This window comes from Lepus europaeus, chromosome 1 (assembly GCF_033115175.1).
Source record: "Lepus europaeus isolate LE1 chromosome 1, mLepTim1.pri, whole genome shotgun sequence".
NCBI classification, from domain to species: domain Eukaryota; kingdom Metazoa; phylum Chordata; class Mammalia; order Lagomorpha; family Leporidae; genus Lepus; species Lepus europaeus.
In genome coordinates, this window is record NC_084827.1 from 61,615,484 (window position 1) to 61,630,281 (window position 14,798).

Below are 14,798 nucleotides of genomic sequence, written 5' to 3' on the forward strand. Positions count from 1 at the left end.
AGAGAGAGAGAGAAAGAAAGGTCTTCCTTTTCCATTGGTTCACCCCCCAATGGCCGCTGCGGCCGGCGCACCGCGCTGATCCGAAGGCAGGAGCCAGGTGCTTCTCCTGGTCTCCCATGGGGTGCAGGGCCCAAGCACTTGGGCCATCCTCCACTGCACTCCTGGGCCACAGCAGAGAGCTGACCTGGAAGAGGGGTAACCGGGACAGAATCCAGCGCCCCGACAGGGACTAGAACCCGGTGTGCTGGCGCCATAGGTGGAGGATTAGCCTATTGAGCCACAGCGCTGGCCATCATGTCATTATTTTCAATATGACAGAGTTAGAACTATGATTGCTACTCTGAGTCCTTGCGAGATCTTGTGGTGTTCTGAAAAGATATTTCCAGAGTGCTACGCAGACCTTATAAACTACAATCACTCTGCTAGGGCCTAGGAATCCAGGTTCAGAAGGCTGCAAGTGATTTCTTATATCAGAAAAACATGGATTCAAGGAATATTACATCACTTTCACTCTGTATTTTAAAAATACAACTTCTGTTGCTTGGTACAACTGTCCTTAACTTGACTTAATTATTTTACATTTTATTGTATAAACTTTGTTCAAGGTCCAAAAATTTAGTAAGAAATTCAGCAATACTTTTTACTGACTTGGTTTCATAAAGCTACAAAATATTAAAACAACTTATCATAAAAAGACTCAAATTTTGAGATATTGAAGAGAAATCAAAATGAAATGAAGAATTCAATAGAATAAATAAAAAATGCAGTTTGAGAACCATAAAAACAGAATCAGTGAGGCAGAAGAGAGAATTCTATTCTTAGAAGACAGAGCACAGGAAAGTATAGAGTCAAACCAAAGACAAGAAGAGGAAATTAGAAATCTAAAAAACACTGTTGGGAATCTACATGATACTATAAAAAAAAACCCAACATTCAAGTTCTAGGAATTCCTGAAGGCATGGAAAGAGAGAAAAGATTAGAAGGCCTTTTTAGTGAAACACTAGCAGAAAACTTCCTAGGTTTGGCGAAAGACAGAGACACCCAAGTACAGGAAGCACACAGAACTCCCAATACACATGACCAGAAAAGATCCTGGCCAAGACACATTGTAATCAAACTCACCACAGTGAAACATAAAGAGTAGATTCTAGAATGTACAAGAGAGAAATGCCAGATTATTTTCAGAGGATCTCCAGTTAGACTCACAGCAGACTTCTCATCGGAAACTCTGCAGGCTAGGAGGGAATGGCGAGATAAAGCCCAAGTCTTAAGAGAAAAAAAACTGTCATCCCAGAATATTATACCCTGCAAAGCTCTCATTTGTGAATGAAGGTGAAATAAAGACCTTTCATAATAAACAGAAATTGAAAGAATTTGTCACCACTCATCCAGCCCTGCAAATGATGCTTAAAGATGTGCTACACACAGAAACACAGAAACACGGTCATCAATACAAAAGAAGCTTTCTATATAAAAAAAAAGTTAAGAAAAAAAGACTATGCCGGCTCTGTGGTGCAGCAGGTTAACTCCCTGGCCTGAAGTGCCGGTATCCCATATGGGTGCCAGTTCAAGACTCAGCTGCTCCATTTCTGATCCAGCTCTCTGCTATGGCCTAGAAAAGCAGTACAAGATGGTCCAAGTCCTTGGGCCCTTGCACCCATGTGGGAGACCCGGGAGAAGCTCTTGTCTCCAGGCTCCTGGCTTCAGATCGGCACAGCTCTGGCCATTGTGTCCAATTGGGGAGTGAACCATCAGATGGAAGTCTTCTCTCTCACTTTCTCTGCCTCTCCTCTCTCTGTGTAACTCTGACTTTTAAATAAATATATAAATATATAAATAAATAAATCTTTTAAAAAATATTCAATTTTGGTACAAAAAATAATTTCAAATACCACTGATGATCTAGAAACATCAAAGTTCACTGAGAAATTGGGGGGAGGAAGGTTAAATAAAACACATGTATTCTCTTACTTTGGTTGACTTAACTAGGTATGTGCAAATAGAAAAATCAGCTAATCTTTTTTTTTGTTTTTTTGTTTTTTCGTTTTTTTTTTTTGACAGGCAGAGTGGATAGTGAGAGAGAAAGAGACAGAAAGAAAGGTCTTCCTTTTTGCTGTTGGTTCACCCTCCAATGGCCGCTGCGGCTGGCTCACCGCACTGATCCAAAGCCAGGAGCCAGGTGCTTCTCCTGGTCTCCCATGCGGGTGCAGGGCCCAAGGACTTGGGCCATCCTCCACTGCCTTCCTGGGCCATAGCAGAGAGCTGGCCTGGAAGAGGGGCAACCGGGATAGAATCCAGCACCCCAACTGGGACTAGAACCTGGTGTGCCGGTGCTGCAAGGTGGAGGACTAGCCTGTTAAGCCACGGTGCCGGCCTAAAATCAGCTAATCTTACAGAATCTCATTCAAATATTAAATCAGCTGTTAAAAAAGGGATATAGACTGGATGATTTTTAGGATCACCATTGAATCTAAATGACAGTATGATTCTAAATATCATTAATAGGCAACAGAGAACCAGATGAGATTTGAGAAGCTACTAAAGTCATAATTGTCACATTAGAATGTTAGCAAAAACAAAACAAAACAAAACAAAACTATGCAACTGAGAAATTCAATTATGAAATTCAAAATGAAGTATATATAGTCACTGGACCCTAAAATAATTATTCCAGTATTTTCTAAGTGTCAAGATGGTAAAACGGAATTAAAAGATAAATTTGGGGGGCAGACATTTGCAGCACTTAAGATGCCACCTAGGACACCTGCTTCCCATATCAGAGTGTCTAGGTATGCATCTTGGCTCCACTTCTGATTTCAGATTCATGCCAATGCACAGCTGGAAGGCAACAGGTGATGGTTCAAGTACTTGGGTTCCTGATACTCATATGAAGGACTCGGATTGAGTTTCTGGCCTCTTGGTTATGGCCTGACCCAGCACAGGCTGTTGGAGACAATTGGGGAGTGAAACAATAGGTGGAAGATGTTTGTGTATGTGTGTGTGTATGTGTGTGTGTGTCTCAGCCTTTCAAATAAGTAAAAAACAAATTTTTAAAATGTTGAAACACAAATTTACTTTGTTACAAAAAATTTGAAGCCATGAACAATTTTTCCATAATATACATTTTTATGAACTTGTGAAGTCCTCTCATATGCATGGCTTTCAAAAATTTTTATCTCTTTTTCTAAAAAGATTTATTTATTTATTTGAGAGGCAGATTTACAGGGAGAGAGAGAGGGAGTGAGAGAGAGAGAGGTCCTCCATCTGCTGGTCCACTACCCAAAAGGCCACAGCATCCAGAGCTGGACCAATCTGAAGCCAGGAGCCAGGAGCTTCTTCTGGGTCTTCCATGCAGGTGCAGGGGTCCAAGCTCTTGGGCCATCCTTCATTGCCTTCCCAGGGTATCAGCAAGGAGCTGGATTGGGATTGGAAGTGGAGCAGCTGTGACTCTAGTGGCAATATGGCAAGCTGGCACTGAAGATGGAGGCCCAACCTACTATGCCACAGCACCGGTCCCTTAAAAGCCTTCACACCAAAATAAAATTATATTTTAATTCTGTTTTCATAAACTTTTTGAAGTACTTTCATACTATTATTGCCACTCATACATCAAAATGAAGGTTAGGAAAACTTAAGTTTCATAATATTGGGACAAATAACCTATATGTTACTGATTTTTTGGTTCTTTCCTTCTTTCATTATAATTATGTATAACAAGTAAAAAGTTAAGAGTCCACTAATTAAGATGAACTACCTACTCAAAGGATAAAGACCATAAATATCTTCTCTTCAGACTGAATTTAACAAAATTCAAGTATTATAGAGAAGATTAGTTATTTAAAGTCAGGTTTCCTAGAAGCAACCTTCTTCTGTAGGATTCAAAAATATCTCAGTGGTCAAAATAGATAGCATAGTGTAAATTGTGATTTGTGGGTTATAATCTAATAGGAAAATATGTTGAAATAAATAAAGATGAAGGTACAATGCAAAAAAGGAAATAAAAGGTCAAGTTTATTAAAAAAAAATGTTACTTACCCATGAGTGAGAGAGAGGAGATTGAAAGAGACAGGGACAAGAAGGGGTACAGAGTGAGGAAGGAAATATTAATCACTGGAAAAGTATATTTAAGGTAAGAGTATTTCATTTTAAAAAAATTTTGAAACCAGTGCAAGTTAGGCAAGCAAGCCCATATGTAGTCCAATGTTTCAATATAAGTTCCAAACACCCTGAATCACATAGTTTCAGAAACATAATAGTTTATAAAGTCATCTATATAAATCATGAAATCTAAACCACAGTTCTACTTGATCTGTAATAAATCAGAGATCATCAAATGTTGCCAATATCAACATAAAAACAAAGAAAAAAACAAAGAAAAATTTTAAGGAACTTCTTGTATAAAATGCCTCCTGCTACCAATAATAAATATTTTCTGTGTGCATTCTCTTCCAACCACTTTGTTATGCTAGCTTTTTTTCCCCAGGTTCTTTGATTTTTAATTAAAAAGTAAATGTCCTAGAAAGTAGATATCAATTAAAAAGCTACGTACCTCCCAATGTTAACCAATGGTCTGATCATACCTGGTAAACTGTAAGTATAGTTTCTAAATATACCTGTTTGAAGACTGTATGGTAACTACAGGAAGCCCACTTGGAAAGAACTGGCCAATATTATGCATCATAGGATGACCAAATAGGATATCTTTAAGATATCTTTAAGATATCTATGTAAATAGCATAAATATAACCAAATCACTCCATTAAAAGTATCTTGAGTTCCTTTTTTTTTTTTTAGTAAACATGTTGATTTTTAATTATCTTCCTTTAAGTATTTCCACTTAAAACAATTATAAGCATATCCCAAATAAGAAAGAGTAGGTTGACAACATAGACGTAAAGATAACCTTCTGTGATGACTGGGGGAAGTTTTGATACCTGAAAGTCTATTTTCAATTCCTGGAAAGTAATGAAAGTAGTTGTGATTTTCATTAGGCAAAGTGTTATGTGTCTAATGTTATGTGTCTAATGCTGCTCCGTGGAGTTTTAGGTAAGTCTTAAGGGGCTTCAAAAAAGTTGGGGGAGCTACGATATAATTATGCCACCGAACCTTTGCAATTGAGTTCTTTGTACCATCTCCCTATTGAGTGTAGGTGAGTGCCTTAGAACATCTTTGTCCCTTGACTGATTGTTTATATCAGCAGTTTGCTGCCACCTAGTGTCCAGGACAGAGTGTCACCTATAGAATCAGGTGTTGATGGAAGGAACCAGACACTACTTGTGAACAGAGCACAGAAAAAGCAAATGCACATGGGTGGAATGATAATGGCTCCAAATTAATAAGTCCATCACATGATATGCAACTCTCATTAATATGCATCTCAAATAGGAATGCGTAGAGGGCTGGGTGAGGGGTGGAAAGAGTTCCAGTTCCAAATTAAACTAGAGAATAATCCTACACATTTTCAAGTGCCTGAGTTTCAAACCTTATTGAGTTAACGATGAGAATTCTCCTAGCTCCAGTCCTACTCGATAGGTTTAATTACTGAGATCACAAAGAGCTTGGTATAATTAAGAGGGATTTACATAGAATTGGATCTACTCTTCTCAGGGATACTGTAGGATACTTATTTCATAAGGTAAATTTCTCCTTATATGTTAAACCTTCTCCATCTAATGCTTTGGCTTGGCCCCAGCTATACCTGGGCCATGTGTGACTTATGAAAGCCTAGTTTTTACCAGAATGTGACACACAGTGTTTGACATCTGCTTTCACTCTGAGCCTGTTCCACTTAGAGCTGTTCTCAAGATCAGATTCATTTTTGGGAGCCCCATGCAGGGCTGTTACATAAAGTCTGATTGATAGGAGTTAAGGTGGGCAGAAGTTATCAAAATGTGAAAACCAAGTGTTTTAAGGGGAAGGAAAGTATTCTCATCAAAGAGGTGGGAGGGGAGAACTGCCTGTGCTGGTTGGATGACTGGCTGGAAGCACCAACCTCCGCCGCAGAACCCAGGAGCTGAGGCTGACATCCTGGTGGACCCAGGATCTCTGCTGACCTTTTTAGAGCACACGAATGCCACTGGTCAGAAGGGGTCCTTGTTTAGCTGCCAATCTGGTCAGAAGCAAGGTCTTGGTTGTTCGTCGCCCTTTATGTCTCACTACAGTCTTAGAAACCGTGAAAGAACGGCCTCAACCAAGAATGAGCTACTGTGTGAGGGTGAGCAAGTCACTTCACCTCTCTGGGTAAATGTCCACATCTGTGCACTGGAAATGAAAACTCCTGGTTCAATGTCTTCACTGGCACCTGGTGAAACTTCATGCCCAGGCCTGGGCAGCTCCACAGGGGCGTCCGCTCCCAGCCAGCCGAAGGTCACAAAAGCAGACGTGCTGCTGAGTCCTCCCGTGCAGCCTCAGCTCAGCCTGCCCAGCCCTTGAGTTCTTTATAAGTAAGATATGTTACATGAAATGTATTTATACCTCTCAGTTTTCTACTGGGCATAAAGTGAAGCCAAAATCGTTTGATGGCAGTAAAAAAAATTCTATAAATATAATCATTTATAAAGTATATATAGGTGGGGCTGGCGCTGTGGCTCACTTGGCTAATCCTCCGCCTGTGGGGCCGGCATTCCATATGGGCACCAGGTTCTAGTCCCGGTTGCTCCTCTTCCAGTTCAGTTCTCTGCTGTGGCCCGGGAAGGCAGTGGAGGATGGCCCAAGTGCTTGGGCACCTGCATCCGCATGGGAGACCAGGAGAAGCACCTGGCTCCTGGCTTCAGATCCACATAGTTTCGGCTGTAGCAGCCATTTAGGGAGTGAACCAACGGAAGGAAGACCTTTCTCTTTGTCTCTCTCTCTCACTGTCTAACTCTACCTGTCAAAAAAAAAAAGTATATATAGGCTATTCAGACATATCTATATAATGTCACTAGTCTTCTATTTGGAGAAGCAAGGTTTTCTTTTTAACAGAAAACACTGTAAAATGTCTTTTTTAACTTCTGAAAATGTTAAAGTTTGAACATTTTGAAATATATTTTTCAAGGAGATTGGAGTCATGTTTTATTTTTTATTTTGTTGCATAAACAGCAGATAAATGTGAAGCAAAAATTGCTTCTGCAATGTCAAAGAATGAGGAAGAGGAGGAGGAAGGTGATACCCATCTATTTTTTTTTAAAGATTTATGTATTTACTTGAAAGGGAGAGTTACAGAGAGTCAGAGTCAGAGAGAGAGGGGTCTTCCATCCACTGGTTCACTCCCCAGTTGGCTGCAACATCTGGAGCTGAGCCGATCTGAAGCCAGCTTCTTCCGATTCTCCCACAGGGGGTGGGGGTGCAGGAGCCCAAGGACTTGGGCCATCTTCTACTGCTTTCCCAGGCCATAGCAGAGAGCGGGATAGGAAGTGGAGCAGCCAGGACTCAAACTGGTGCCCATGTGGGATGCCAGCACTGCAGGGCTTTACTTGCTATGCCACAGCACTGGCCCCACCCATCCAATAATATATGCTTTTCTTTGAGTAATTAGTGTTATGGCACATTGTTGAGCTAGCATGATCCATTTTTTCCCCTTGCCTCACACCACATTTGTGACACTATTTTACTTTGGAGAATTAATTTGAAACCATTCATTTGAGTTGTAGTGGTCAGCATACAAGCTAGCAAAGTATGATGTTCCCAAACTCCTGGCATTTTCAGCGAAAACATAGGGAAATTTCCTGCCTGGGCTTCCTTGATGAGATGAGATGCTATCTTGAGTCCCATTTTATGATTCACTAGAATGGTTTCACTTCTTGCTCTTTGGTAATTTGTAAGGTGCAACCAGAGCTTCTGAATGTTTCAGTTGCCTTTTGGCCTGTTATGTCCACTCTGAAAACTGTGACTCACATTCCTAGGCATCAACTAATTTTCCTAGAGGGAAGTTATTTTCTATTCCTTTTAGATAAATCTTTTTAATTTGAAAGTTTTATTTTATTGTTTCAAAAAGCAGAGGAGGTAGGGAGAGGATGAGAAAAGAGATCATCAACCTGCTGGTTCAGTCTCCAAATGGCTGCAACAGCCAGGGCTGGGCCAAGCTAAAGCTGGGAGCCAGGAGCTTCCTCCTAGTTTCCCAGGTGGGTGACAGGGGCCCGAGTAGTTGGGCAATCCACTACAGAGAGCTAGATTGGAAACTGGTACTCTAACTAGCACTCTGATATGAGATGATTGCACAATAAGTGGTGGCTTAACCTGCTGTGCCACAATGCTGACCCCTCAATTGTTCTTATAAAAAATCTCTTATCTAAAACTACTTTAATTTGCATACCTTCTTCCATTTGGAAATAATTAAGTTCTATGGCTTGCCAGCAGCTCTGCTTATGTATAGTGGCCTGATAAAATACAAGATAGCAGTTACATTTCTGTTTCAGATAAACAACAAAGAATTACTTAGTGTAAATGGGTCCCATGCAATTTTTTTCGTGTATGCTCTAAAATTTATTAATAGTTGATAAGTTAAAAAGGAAAGCACAACCAGATTGTAAATTTTAATCATACACACGTCAAACTGTCCAGGGAAACACTTCAGTTCCATTATAAACAATCGCTTTCTAATGCACTTAAGACATTAACAAATATTAAAAAAATTTAAGCACATCAATAAAGTAAATATTAGGCATTTATGTTCATTAAAAACCACAAATTAAAAGAGTGCCATGGCAATCCATTAAAAACCAACAACAACAACAAAAAACTTCTGACTTCAAGATTGTTTAAAATTTTTAGATTCAACTATTTTTTTTGGAGTTTTTTTATTCAAGTGTTTCCTGAAAAATAGTACTATTATTTGCACATAGTAAATCAATAGGTGTCAGCCACCAGCTTAACATTTGTCCAGTAAAGTACTCAAACTCAAACAAAATAAATACACCCCACTACCGTGACACTTTGCATTATCAACATGAAGCCTGCCCCAACAATCAGGTCACTGGTTTTAGTAATGTAAGAATAAGTTGCTGGTTGACAAGGAGGAGAAGGAGGAGTTAAATGACGTAAAGAATCTTATTTGAGGTGCCAGTCACTTGAGGCACTCAAGAGTTAAACACTAAATAAAAACACAGCCACACAGCCGGTGATAAATTCCATCCTAGCTCCCTTCTACTTGCGCCATGATATAAGAGAGAATAAAGGTCTCAGGATTTCTTTAGAAAACTACACCCAAGCTAAGCTACAGACTCATTGGAGAGGACAGGAAATGGATGCCTCACTGCAGAGGCCTCTGTGCCAAGTTTCTGTTCACATTCTGCTCAAAGTTCCCATAAAATACTCTCCCTTTCCCGCTAAAATACTAGTCAACTACATCAGATGTTTCTTCACATTTTTGAAGTTGTCACACAGGTCTTGCTAAAACAAACTCGGCAAAAACAAAGATTTCTTCTATCTTATTTTAAAAACCAGAAGTGGCAGGCTTTTTAATAGCCCAGATGAACCATATTGAGCTCACGATGAGTAATCAGATCCCAACTGAAATCAAACAGCCCAAATAATCCAAAAAAGCACTTATGAGAGCTCAAGCACACAAAGTAACAAGGCATAAGTGGAAAGTATGTCGAGGCTCTGAGTTAAAATAAATGCATGGTGTCACTGGTTATGTTTCAGTCGTGTGCTGAGCAAAGTCAACCTCTCAGCTGAGCCTGATTTCAAAATGCTCTGGGAAACTACCTGGATAAACTACATGTTAAAATTACATTCTAATATGGCCACTGGATTTTTAAAATTATTATAAACCTATGTACAATAGTGAAGTGGTACAAACACTTTTTTTTTTTTTTTTTGCTAGTTAGCTATAAAAATTAACAATATGTTTTTGGGAAGAAAGTCCTATGTATCTGAAGTACAGCTGGCAATGGAAACTAACCAACCAAAAGAGTCTAAGCTCTCTATCACACAAATATAATTTAACACTCTCCATCTTCTAAGTAATTATTCACTTTTTATCTATTCATGTGTCAGTGTCTGTAATAATGCATCAAGTAGCAAGTAAGACTGAGGCTTACTGGGCAACTGGCATGAAGTCTCACATATATTTATAGATACATTTTTTAAACAAAAGAACACTGAAATAAAGTCACTACACTCCTATTATGGACTATTAAACTACAAGGAAAAAACTGATTTCAGAAAGCTATGCCATGTGAATTCTAGGAACCCTAGAACCAAAATTCCAACTCTGCGTATCCTCCTAAAAAGTTGCCAAGCAGAGCTAAACCTTCGCGTTGAGGATTTCACGTGCAAATTCCAGCCCGGGGTAGATCATTCTGCGGCAGAACACTTACATTTGAAATAACAGTGGCACAGACACACTACTTGACCCTTTAGTATTGCAGTTAAAAGCTGGTTGTGGCACCACTAGCTGAGAACCATTAAGTCTTGCTGCCACCAATGACCAAAGGCACTTGGATAATCAAAAAGCCCACACTGGGCCACATGGTATCCACACTACTGTAACAGCCTAAGAAGGGTCAGTGCTCTGTGGGGCTCAGCCAGCTAGATTCTGCTGTCTTCAGCTGTCAAGGACCTAACAACCGCAGACACAATTACCAACGGGAAGACGAAAAAGGCAAATCCATAGGACAAAAATGTCAACCGTCATGATGTATATAAAAGCGATGTTAGTCTGGGCATTTCTTGTTATCAGACAACAAGGAAACAAAGATCTCTCTTGCCCAAAGTTCACTTCAACCAGTGACTTGATACCAAGAAATGCCCCCCACCCCAGCCCCTCCTACAGGATCATTAACAGCTGTGAGACTTGTAATGGATATTCTGTTGATGGTTTTCGTCACAATCTTTACACATACTCACCCCTCTTACGCAGCTCCCGCTTTAAATTAAGTATCCCAGAATTAAGATTCTTGGATTTATATGTTGGACCAAGACAATGAGGTCAAGTCACATCCAGTCGGATGCCAGTCAGTCCTGTAACCAGCTCCGGTTCATCACAATTTATTCACTTTTCTTTATCACAAGCCATGTGGTGTTTCAATTCTGTTTTTTCTTTTTTATTATTCAATTAAAAGGAATTTTAACAAGTCAACTTTTCTTAAACCTTTTAGCATTCTACCATTCTCTTTAGGAGCTCAGTAAATATAAACATTAGCTTTCCGTATAAATCTTTAAGAAACACTTTATAAATGTTTACACAGTTGTACTTTGCATCTCTTTGTAATCACTGAGCCCAGGAAATTTAAAGTCACACAAATCCTCCCACTACTCAGAGTCATAAGCTTGAACCTTTTAAGAACATCCTTGGTCGAAGCTTTGCAAGCCGGCAAATATTCAGAAACGAATGAGGATTCAGAACACCCTGAGCACAAACTGGTGCAACATCACAAAGCATGTTCCATCCAGAAAGAGGGGTGACAGTCAAAAAAAGGGGGGGGGGCGATGAAGAGCAAGTAAATTCTAGCTTTAAAACAAAAACAAAAAACAAAAACCACGAAATCAAATTCCTTTAGAGGAAAAAAAAAAAAAAAAGAGAGAGAGAGAGAGTGACTTCTTCTTGGGACTTCCAGACCAGTGAGGTAGTCCGTAAGGGAGAGAACGGATCAGCCCCTACAGTCCTGGAGACGTCTGTCTGGGGTTAGGAAGCAGAGGGGCCTCCCCTGCCGGTCCAGCTGTCGGCCCCTCCGCAGGCCCGGTGTCCCGGGAGTCCCAGACGGCGGCGACGCGTGCCTGGGGCGCAGGGCAGAGAACACCATCCGGTGACGACTTCTTCGCGCGTAAAGTGCACTAGGGGACAGGGTCCTGGCCGGATCTGTAAACCCTCGACTGCCACCTGTCCACTCGTCCAGACGGAAGCCCCGTGCCGGGGTCGGGGGCCGGCAGGCGGCGCCCTCGGCACCGCTCCTCAGGCCCGGGGCGCCGGGCAGCGGCGGAGCCTCACCGCCGGTTCCAGGTTCCCTCGCAGGGCCTGGCGCGCCCGGTGCCGCGCCGCCGCCAGGCTGAGGTCGCCCCACACGTGGCCGCCGACGCGGACGGTGGGGAAGGTGGTCAGCGTCGGGGTGGCCGCCCTCCAGGTCTCCCCGGGCGTGCGGCCCCCGAAGCAGGGCCCGGGCGCCGCCGCGGGCTTGGCCGGCGAGGTCTCCTCAGCGGCGGCGGCTTCCTCCTCCCGCGGCGGCCGCCCGGGCTCCGCGGCGCCTCCTCCTGGCCGCTGCGCGCGGAGCCGGGCGGCACTGGCGGGTCGGGCACCTGGGCCCGGCAGGCGGAGTAGCCGTGGACGTCCTTGCTGCGCAGATGTGCGGCGACAACTGGTGCTTGGGGCTGCAGAGGAAGCTCCAGAGCTCCGCGTCCGAGCTCATGAGCTCCGTGCTGTGGGGCATGGACAGCTTGAAGGCGTCGCCCAGCGCCTTGGTGCTGTCGCCCAGCGACAGTTGCGATCGCGAGTACAACCACCTCCCCTACCGCGCCTGCAGCGCCACCCTCCTCCCGCCCTCAGGCCGCCGCGCAGGGCCGGCGCCGCCCCCTGCAATATTTGTTTTTGCTAAACCCTATCCCTAACCTCTGTGTAGACTGGATCACTGCCTCCTTCAACTCTCACAGACTCTGCTAGTTCTTTTGTTATTGAACGCATTTATTTCTGCTTGTGCTGTGGTGAGTGTGAACACCTGCCTCTTCTGTGAGTCTACAATCCCTTCGAAGGACGGACTTCCTAGCTCACACTGTTGCGTACAGTGTTTGTCAATGCCGTGTGTTTATAGTCAACAGGAAATTCATTCTCATATTTTTCAATTTTTGTGCTCACCATTGCTTTCTGTATTCCACTCCTTTCTTAAAGGTTCAAGTTCCTTCTTTCTAAGAAAATTCAGTATTTTTTTCAGCATGAGGGTCTTTGAGAAGTAAGTCTTCCCAGCCTTTGAGTATAAATGCCTTTCTTTGATCCACAGTTTTGAGAATTTATCTGGGTGTGAAATTCTAGACTGACAGTTGCTAATCGTTGGATTTTTTCCCCCTCCACACCTCACTTCTTTAGCATCTTCTCATATTGATGGTTCTTATTTGTCACAAATCTGCTCCCTGTCATATAGCTGTTCCTTCTCTGTATATGTGTGACTGTTTTCCTCTGGTGTCTTTTTAGGTTTTTTAAATTTTTTCCCCCTATGTATCGCCACAAGTACCGCTTGAAGTACCAAGGTGTGGACTTATCTTTATTCCGCGTGGTTAGCACACTTGGAGGAACTAATACTTCCTTCAGTTATTTTCAGTACACTTTCTATTCTCCATTTTGCGCCACGGAAAACCTTTTAGAAAGATGTTAGAGTTTTCTCAATCTATGACTTTTAACTGCTCCTTCACTTTTCTCTTTAAAAATTTTGTAAAATACACAGGTTCTCCTCCTGTTTTCAAGTCTTCCATCTTTTTCCTTGAGGTCTGAATATCACCTGACTTAGAACTTTTAAAAACTGCTCCAACTCCCTTCAGAATACTTAAGACAAGTTTTCCATGAAATCATCTCCTACATTGTTGGCAAGAGTGCCGGCAGGAGGAGTGTGCGGCTCCAATTGCTGAAGTCTTCCCAGTTCTTCTTTTGCCCAATCCTTTAGAAATAGCCCAGCTCCCATGTTGCAGTTCCTTGTGTGGCAGCTCTGTGTGTTACAACCTCTCCTGTCCCTTTGGGTCGCAGCTTCTCCTCTCTGCCTGGTTGGGCGAGGTGCATGGCAGCTCCTCTTCCCTGCTAGGTTCTCTGGAGTAGGAGGCACATGGACAAGGAAGACTGAGCAAAGCAAAGGAAGTTCATTGAAACAAGCAGAGAGAGCTCCCAGCAAAACAGCAACTATCCCAGAAGTGTGCCAGCCAGGACTGCCTGACTTAGGATTTTTATGTCTCCAAATGAGGAAGTTTGCCCGATTGGTATATGCTAATAAGGACTTCTATGTGAATCAATCAGCGAGTCAGCAGAGCCTGAATGTGATTGGTTTGGCCAGGAACCTATCAGCAGTGGCCTAACTTGGAGTTCCTGTTATGGAGGGAAGTTAGAAGTGTACTCAACCTGGAGTGGGCAGAATGTCCTAAGCATACAATGTTTGAAGTTTATGTAATATATGTTTCCCCCGTCTGTCTGGGCTCCGGGGTGGTTATACCATGTATGCTTCTTCCTTTCCTTTCCAGGGGATCCTGGAGCCCCACTCAGCACTGCACGGGGTTTCTGAAGTGACCCGAATTTTTTAGAAAGGTTGTAATATTGGAATGGAGCAAGTTGTCGGAGCTTCATCATCTCTCATTTCCCCTTCTTCTACATCCATTCCTTTGTCTCTATCCTCCATGGACTTCTGACCCAAGGTGCTTTCCTGCTCATTAGTATTGAAAACAGTGACTCTGTCCAGGTTAAGCGGACTCTGAGATACCTGGTTTCTCAGGTAAAGGGAAAAGCCTGTCCTAAAAGAGTTGAATTTACCCACAGAATACTGTATTCTGGGATTTAGATCATCTTCTTAGGAGATAATCACATATATACAGTAGATAATTTTTCCCAAATAGAATGCTTTTAATTTTCAAGTAGCAACATTTATTTTTCACAAAAGGTAATATTGTGTCACAGTGATCCAAAGAAAGACAATACAAAACATCTCCCAACAATGCAAAAGGTATAGATGTGATGCCAATACCTTCAGTTTCTCCCCCAATAATGAAAATATTAGCTGAAACAGCTTCACATGATGACTGCTTTTATAATTTCTTCTTCTAGAACAACTCAGAAAGCTTCGTCAAGGATGTGGGTTTTGTTTTTGTTTTTGTTTCTGTTTTTGCTGCCAAGTAACTGCTCAACAATGGCT

At 42.2% G+C, this 14,798-nt stretch overlaps 1 pseudogene; it reads right to left on the bottom strand.

The window, feature by feature from the left end:
* Window positions 1-11,875: 11,875 nt before the first annotated feature.
* LOC133762728 (coiled-coil domain-containing protein 71L-like) lies at window positions 11,876-14,239 on the bottom strand (annotated as a pseudogene).
* Between the last annotated feature and the right edge of the window lie 559 nt (window positions 14,240-14,798).